The 7524-nt window shown below is 33.4% G+C and overlaps 1 long non-coding RNA gene across 3 annotated transcripts; it reads left to right on the forward strand.

Moving 5' to 3' along the window:
• The first annotated feature begins 2101 nt into the window (after nucleotides 1-2101).
• On the forward strand, nucleotides 2102-6562 carry LOC110007184 (uncharacterized). 3 transcript variants are annotated; one of them, XR_002280777.2, is made up of 4 exons: nucleotides 2102-2498; nucleotides 4795-6024; nucleotides 6155-6247; nucleotides 6348-6562. It is a non-coding gene; the product is annotated as an uncharacterized LOC110007184 (long non-coding RNA). The 3 variants fall into 3 exon arrangements; XR_002280776.2 differs by having other exon boundaries at nucleotides 6155-6217; XR_016053363.1 differs by having other exon boundaries at nucleotides 5517-6024; nucleotides 6155-6217.
• The last annotated feature ends 962 nt before the right edge of the window (nucleotides 6563-7524 follow it).

The following is a 7524-nucleotide window of genomic DNA, read 5'->3' on the forward strand; positions in this document are numbered from 1 at the left end:
GATGAAAATGGAATACATGAAGCACGGTTAACCTCCTTTCTCACTGTAGATGAGAGGCGACTCCAAGCTTGCAACACTATGCGAAGCTACCATAAGCACATTGAGCAAGCCATTCTAAAAAAGGTCATTCCAAGGCAATTCCAAGTTGGCGAGATGGTATTAAAGAAAATATTTCATTCATCTGCGAACCCACACCTACTGGGAAAATTCAAACCTAAGTGGAAAAGACCATTCGTAGTAACCAGGGTTCATCCAGGCAATTCTTACAGGTTAAGAAACCAAGATGGGTTGGAAATACCCGACCCTATCAACATCTTATACCTTAAGAAATATTACCCGTAGGGAGCACTTACATAAAAAAAGAGGAAACAGAAAAAATAAAAAACACACAATATATATATATATATATATATATATATATATATATATATAGGTGCGGTTTCAATAAGGTTGCAACTTTAAACAATTCAATTAAGGCGCACCTCCAAATTTTATTATAACATGTAATTTTGGTGCAAAACATTAATAGGATTATCTAAAAATGTATTTTCATATCTAATTTTAAAATTTGAAAATGTGAAAATGGTTAAAATCATGTAGATATATAAACATGTGAAAATCTTGAAAATGGATGGTCTAGATAAAGTGTTACAAGATGCACTACTTTTGCGACTCAAAATTTTTTTTTTTACACATTCGTACATTTGAACATCGAGATGATCAGTTAGAGGGTCTTTCAACATTAAAACAACCTTTTCCAATGGATTTTTGAGATGCATATGTAATTCTACATTTTAAGGTTGCAACCTTATATAAACTTTTCCCTATATATATATATATATATATGGGAATAGTTTATATTTATATTGAGCTGAGGCTCTAAACAATCAAATTTGAGCCTACCTCAAAATTTTTACTAAAAGTGGTTGTTTTGATGGCCAAATATCTTCAAATTGATCATCTCGATATCAAGATGCATGGACATGAGAAAAAAATGGATTTAAAGTTTTGAAAATAGTGTATTTTGTACCGCATTTTTTGGCCGTCAATTTTCAAGATTTTCAAGTTTTTATAGATTTGTCAATCTATACTATTTTAAAGTTTTAAAGTTTATAAATACATATGAAAATATATTTTAAAGCTATCACAAAGATTTCCAATATTGAAACCACATTTCTCGAAACTATTTGAAGGTAGGCTCTAATTTGATTGTTTAGAGCCTAGGCTCCATACAAACTGTACCATATATATATATATATATATATATATATATATATATATATATATATATATATATATATATATATATATATATATATATATATATATATATAGAAAAGTCTTTCCAACGCCTATAAGCGAAAATGAATAGTAATTTTACCTACCCTCATCACCGTCCAAAGTTCATCGCACGGTCACGATTGTCTGGTAGTGTTTTATTTTTCATTTTTTTTCTACAACTCGGAATGATCTAAACTTTGGAGCGTGTGTACATCTTAGTGAGACTCACCTAATAAAAATGAAAAAACAATAATCCGTGAAAAAAAAATTGACCAAAATATACCTGAAATGTTTCAGAGGTATTTTGATAAATTTATTTTATGTAAAATAGTTTTTTGATATTTTTCGTAGATTCTCCTATTTTTGATGAACGCACTGTTCACATATCAAATTGTTCTGATATGTAAAAAAAATAAAAAATAAAAATACTACGAGACAGTTGTGATTATTCGATGAACTTTGGACGGTGATGAAGATAGGTGAAATCATTAATTATTTTTTCATATAAGCGTTTTGTAGTATTTTATATATATATATATATATATATATATATATATATATATATATATATATATATATATATATAGGAAAGTGATGAGATGAGATTAGCGCTCGCGCACCCCATTGAGTTGCACCCAATGGCTGTGATCAAAAGTTTTGAAATTGATGGTCAGGATGGCTAGGCAAAGGTCCATCCTCATTTCATTAAAAAAAAAACACTTTTTTAATGATCCGCTGACACATCAGTACATGAAAGTACTGACATGACTAATGATAGCTTTTCTCTCCTATAATCACTCCTATTCTCTCAATTTCTCTTGTCCAAATCAATACGTTTTCTCTCTCTTCCTTGGTTTTCTTCCTCATCCCTGTCTCTCTTTCCCCTGCTCAAACCGAAAGGCCGCTCGCTCTCTCTCTCTGGCTCTTGCTCCCTGTCTCTCTCTTTCCTCTACTCGCTGAAAGAAACCCAAAGGCCCCTCATCTTCCCTATCCAAAGGCCCCTCATCTTCCCTATCCAAAGGCCGCTTGTCTTGTGCCTCTCGCTCGCTCAGAAAAATCCAAAGGCCACTCGCTCGACCCCAGTGTGGCCTCCCCACCCCGTCTCTCATTTTCCCCTGTTGTTAAAGAATCCCCCAAAGGCCACTCACTCTCTCTCTGCCTCTCGCTCACTCGATTCCTAACTGGCCTCCCAACTGCTACTCACCCCATCTCTAAAGGTACTCTCTCTCTCTCTATTTGACTCGGTTACAATGAATTTATATCATAAATCTGTAGTATCCATTGAGGTTTGTACCATAAAATAATTTGCATCTGATTTTTTTGAATGATATTATTACTTCTTTCAAAAAATTACCATTAATCGATGGAACTTTTTGATAATAGATTGGTGTACATACACTTCCATTAATTTTGCAGGTTAATGGTAAGACTACCTTTGACATTCAAAGGAGGGGTTGTTATATTTCCTCATCACTTTTGAACAATATTCCAAGTCAAAGCATACTAGAAAATTGTTTCTCAATTTGTCAATAAGATGATTAGAAATGAAAGCGGCGTGGTTATTTTTTATGAAAAATCCAACTCCATATTATAAAAACTTGTGATGTATTCATCGATTGCAATTTTTGTATGTGACAAGGTGGGCTGAGAAAAAATATGATTGGAATTATTAAAATTGAAATAAATTGTGTTTCTAATTTTAGTGTAAATGAATTTATAGGTATTATCTCTCTCTGTATTTGACTTTGTTAAAATGAGTTTATATCACAAATCTGTAGTATCCATTGGGGTTTTTTTATGCATTTTTTTTTATTGGGGTTTTTCGCCCTTGCTGCATTGAGTTTACATCACAAATCTGTAGCATCCATCTGTTGCAATTTTTGCATAAGTTTTTATAGGTTGAGAAAAAAATATGATTGGTCTTATTAAAATTAAAATAAATTGTATTTCTGATTTCAGTTCAACAGATTCTCTCTCAGCATCCATGTGTTTTTGTGCAATGGCTATAGAAAGAAAATACAATGACTAATGCAATCCTTGGATGTGATAGAGTGAGAATAGGGCATTTGATCTCATCTGATCATTTTAATTGAATCGTTATTTGAAAAAAAATATCAAATGAGTTCGTTAAGAACAAGTCTTTCTTTCAAAATTTCCTGAGCTTTGTTATGCTTATTTTTATACATTTTGATATATCATATATTGTGTCTAAGTCCAATATCTTCATGTGGCATCTGATACATCATATAATGAATCACTTACTCTTGGAAATTAGAATACATCTGATGCAAAAATTTATTTATTTTTTTAATTGTCTTTCTCCCCCATTTTCTTTTCCTTTTTGCTTTTTTGCTGCAATTTTTTTGGCCATTGGGTTTGTTTGACCCTGCTGCATTGAGTTTATATTATAAGTATGTAGTATCCATTTGTTACAATTTTTTGCATGCGGCAAGGTGGGTTGAAAAGAATATGATTGGTATTCTTAAGATGAAGGTTTGAATACATGTATTTTTGTAGTTTGCAGTTTCATGTTGGGTAAGTAAAAAAACTGAGATGGATCTCACGAATTCAGTCGGTATTACATCTAGCACATGCCCTAATGTAGGCAGCATTAATGAAATCCCGGATGGTGGTTGTGGCTCACCAAACATAGGCCAAGAAATAGAAGAACCATGTTTAGGGATGATGTTTGGATCAGAGGATGATGCATATGAGTTCTTTAAATCTTATGCATTGACCGAAGGTTTTGGTATTCGCATGAAGAGTACTCATAACAAGAAAGGTAAACGGATCGATAGGGTTTATGTTTGCTCGAATGAAGGGTTTAAACAAGAAAAACCTAATAAAAGTGGAAATGTTTACCCTGAGTTAAGGTGTGGGTGCAATGTTAGGATGTGCATAAGTAGTCAAGAAGACGGTGAGTGGAAAGTGATTAGTATCGTTAAAGATCATAATCACGATTTAGTTAGTCCAAGAAAAGCTCGTCTAATTCATACACACCGATCATTGTCGAGTACTACAAAGGCATTGATACATTCAATGAGCTCGGCAATGGTTAAGCATATTCATGACATATTCATAGGGCAGGCTGGAGGGATCGACCATGTCCCTTGTACACAAAAAGACATCCAAAATAAAATAGCAAGCGTTAGAAGAAAACTTAAAAGAGAAGATGGCAATGTAATTCTGCAATGGCTCTATAAAAAGAACCAATCGAACCCATCATTTTTCTTTAGATTGAGATTAGATGATGAGGATCACATTTACAGTATCTTATGGGTAGATTCTACATCTAGAGTTTCCTACCAATGCTTTTCTGATGTGATTACCTTTGATACTACATATAAGACAAATATGTTTGGTATGCCCTTTGCACCTACACTTGGTATAAATCATCGTTTCAGTATACCTTTATTTGGATTTGCACTCATATTTGACAAAACGAGAGAATCATTTATATAGGTATTTGAGGCATTATTCTAACTGATCAAGATCCTACAATTTCATATGCAGTGAGACAAGTTATTTGCCAAAGCAAGCGTCATTATTGTAAGTGGCACATATTTGTGAAGATCAAAGAAAAAAATGTGTTGTCTTGTGTGTACATCGTTCTTATTCAGATACCTTTAGGAGGTGTGTGGTTAGCCCAACAATTGAAGAATTTGAATCGGGATGAAAATCAATGATTGATAATTATAAGCTAAAAGACAATGAATGGCTTAGTAAGCTTTATGGTTGTCGCATGCAATGGGTTGATGCATACTTGGCGGGCACGTTCACGGTATGACCTCTATTCAAAAGAGTGAAGGGATGAATACATACTTCAAAATGTACTTGACACCCACAACAAGCTTGCGTACATTATTAGAAGTTGTTGCAAAAGTCCAATATAAGAATATGCAAAAAGAGAGAAAAAATGACTTGAAAGATATTCAAACCACTCCAGTCTTGCGAACAACTACTTTCATTGAGTCACATGCATAAAAAATCTATACTCAAAAGATTTTAAAGATATTTGAGGAAGAGGTGGCTAATTACTTTAATTTTACGAGGGAGACAGTTGAAGACAATGGACAGGTTGTTACCTTTAAGGTGGCAGTCCCGGGGACTGGATCTAGACCATATTTAGTGAAACTCAATTGCCATTACAATTCTGTTTCTTGTAGTTGTCACTTCTTTGAGAGGATGGGCCTTCTTTGCAAGCATGTACTGAATATTTTTATGGTGAAAGACAGGTTTGAAATCCCTCCCCAATATATAATGAGGCGTTGGACCAAGGATGTAAGCAAGGGAATTTTTCTTAATGACATTGGGGAACAAGTTCAAGTAACATCAGAACTACTGCACTCCAGTAGATATAATGAGGCTATGCAGGCAAGTCGATCCCTTGCCGAGCATGCTTCACAAAGTGTAGAGGGCCATGAGTTTGTAATTTTCATAATACAAAATGGAATTCGTCAGTTTGATGAAAAGTTTGTGTGCAAGAGAGGTCCAAAGGATAATGCCAAGGGCTATGTCAATGAAGATAATAATTCTGCTAGTTGTAGTAACACACCAAGTAAAAGTAACCATTGTTGAAATGTCCTTGAACCTGCACGAGCACGGACAAAGGGACGACCAACTGCTCAAAGAATGAAAGCTCGTTATGAGGGATGGAAGCTAAAGACCAAAAAAAAGGAAATGCACAGTCTGCAATGGTAGGGGACATGACAAAAGGAACTGTGCGCCGTTCGTTTGTGATAGGTACAACTACATACCTTTACATTATTTTGATTTGCAATTGTATTATCTTCATTATTATTTATGTATTTCATTTACAATTGTATTAGCTTCAATTGAAATGCTAACATATGAATTTATCTTCCTCTTACAGGGCTAAGGACAAAACACGTCATAAACATTGGACCCATAAGAAGGCAGTAGATGTGTGTTGATGGTAAGAAGCAATTGTTTGGAAGGCATGTTTGTAAGTTCATTTTGAAACATTTTTATATGCGTGTAAATACATATTTGTAATTTCATTTGGAACACTATTATTACTCATCATAATGTGTTTTATGTCTCAGACAGAGCGGACAAATTCATCTGGAACAACTTCAAAAGAGGGGCTATGTTGTTTCTTTTTTTTTGTGAAAATTTTGTTGTTAAACTATTGGCATTATTGATGTAGGTTGTATGCAATTCACTCACGTTTGTGGAGGATATCACATACGCTCAAATTATGAAGTTCCAAAAATGTAAAATTCCTATAACAAATTATGAAAATATTCAAGCCTCAAAACCACCATAAATTAACACCTACTCATTCAGCTTTCACCATTCAAACCACTCAAGAATCTCTAATGCTTGAGCACTATATACTCAAAGGAATACCAAATCATTCACGATGTACGATAAGCAAGTAATTGTTCATCATTCAAACCACAAAACCACAAAAAATTCACACCTACCCCTTCAACTTTCACCATTCAAACCACTCAAGAATATCTGATGCTTGAGAGAGAGAGAGAGAGAGAGAGAGAGAGAGAGAGAGAGAGAGTTATAAATTACATTAATGTACAAATATACTAAATTAAACATTGTTGTTCCATATAAGAAAGATAACTATAAGTGTATACAATTATAAGTATATAGATACCATAAAACATATACCCATTTTTTTTATAAAAAAAATGAGGGCAAGTATCAATATCATAAATAAAATTACATATATGAGAGTAATTTTTTGAACGTCTACTTTTTCAAGGACCATAGCAATAGATTTGCGCTTCTCTTTTTTAGACGAAGATCTATCTACTCCATTAGCAACACAAACACAAACATCTGACCTCTGAGACAAAAACTTTTTAACCATAGGCTTCCTATCTTCACCTAGAATTTTATCACACCACTCTAGATAACTGCATCCAGTCTCATTCTAGTGGTTAACATAATAAGATAAATGTGTTAGATATATGCTTACAAATGAACACCAATATGTTTCTACATTATGTTAATAAATGAATATTACATACATTCCAGTTAGAGCATTTATAAAAATGCTTATTATAGTTATCGTGTGTCATTGATATAAACACACGTCCGACCACATCCTGGTTTGTGTTTACAAATCATTTGACGGAATTGGTTCTCAAGATACATTTTATAAAGGGAATTGGTTGTCGAGATCTATTCTATAAAGAAGTCACAACGAATATATTAAAAACTTCATCACAATCATTTTAACAATCAATTTTTTTGTCT

The sequence above is a fragment of the Amborella trichopoda genome, chromosome 1, assembly GCF_054954075.1.
Source record: "Amborella trichopoda isolate Santa Cruz 75 chromosome 1, AtrichopodaSantaCruz75HAP2 v2.0, whole genome shotgun sequence".
In the NCBI taxonomy this organism is placed as follows: domain Eukaryota; kingdom Viridiplantae; phylum Streptophyta; class Magnoliopsida; order Amborellales; family Amborellaceae; genus Amborella; species Amborella trichopoda.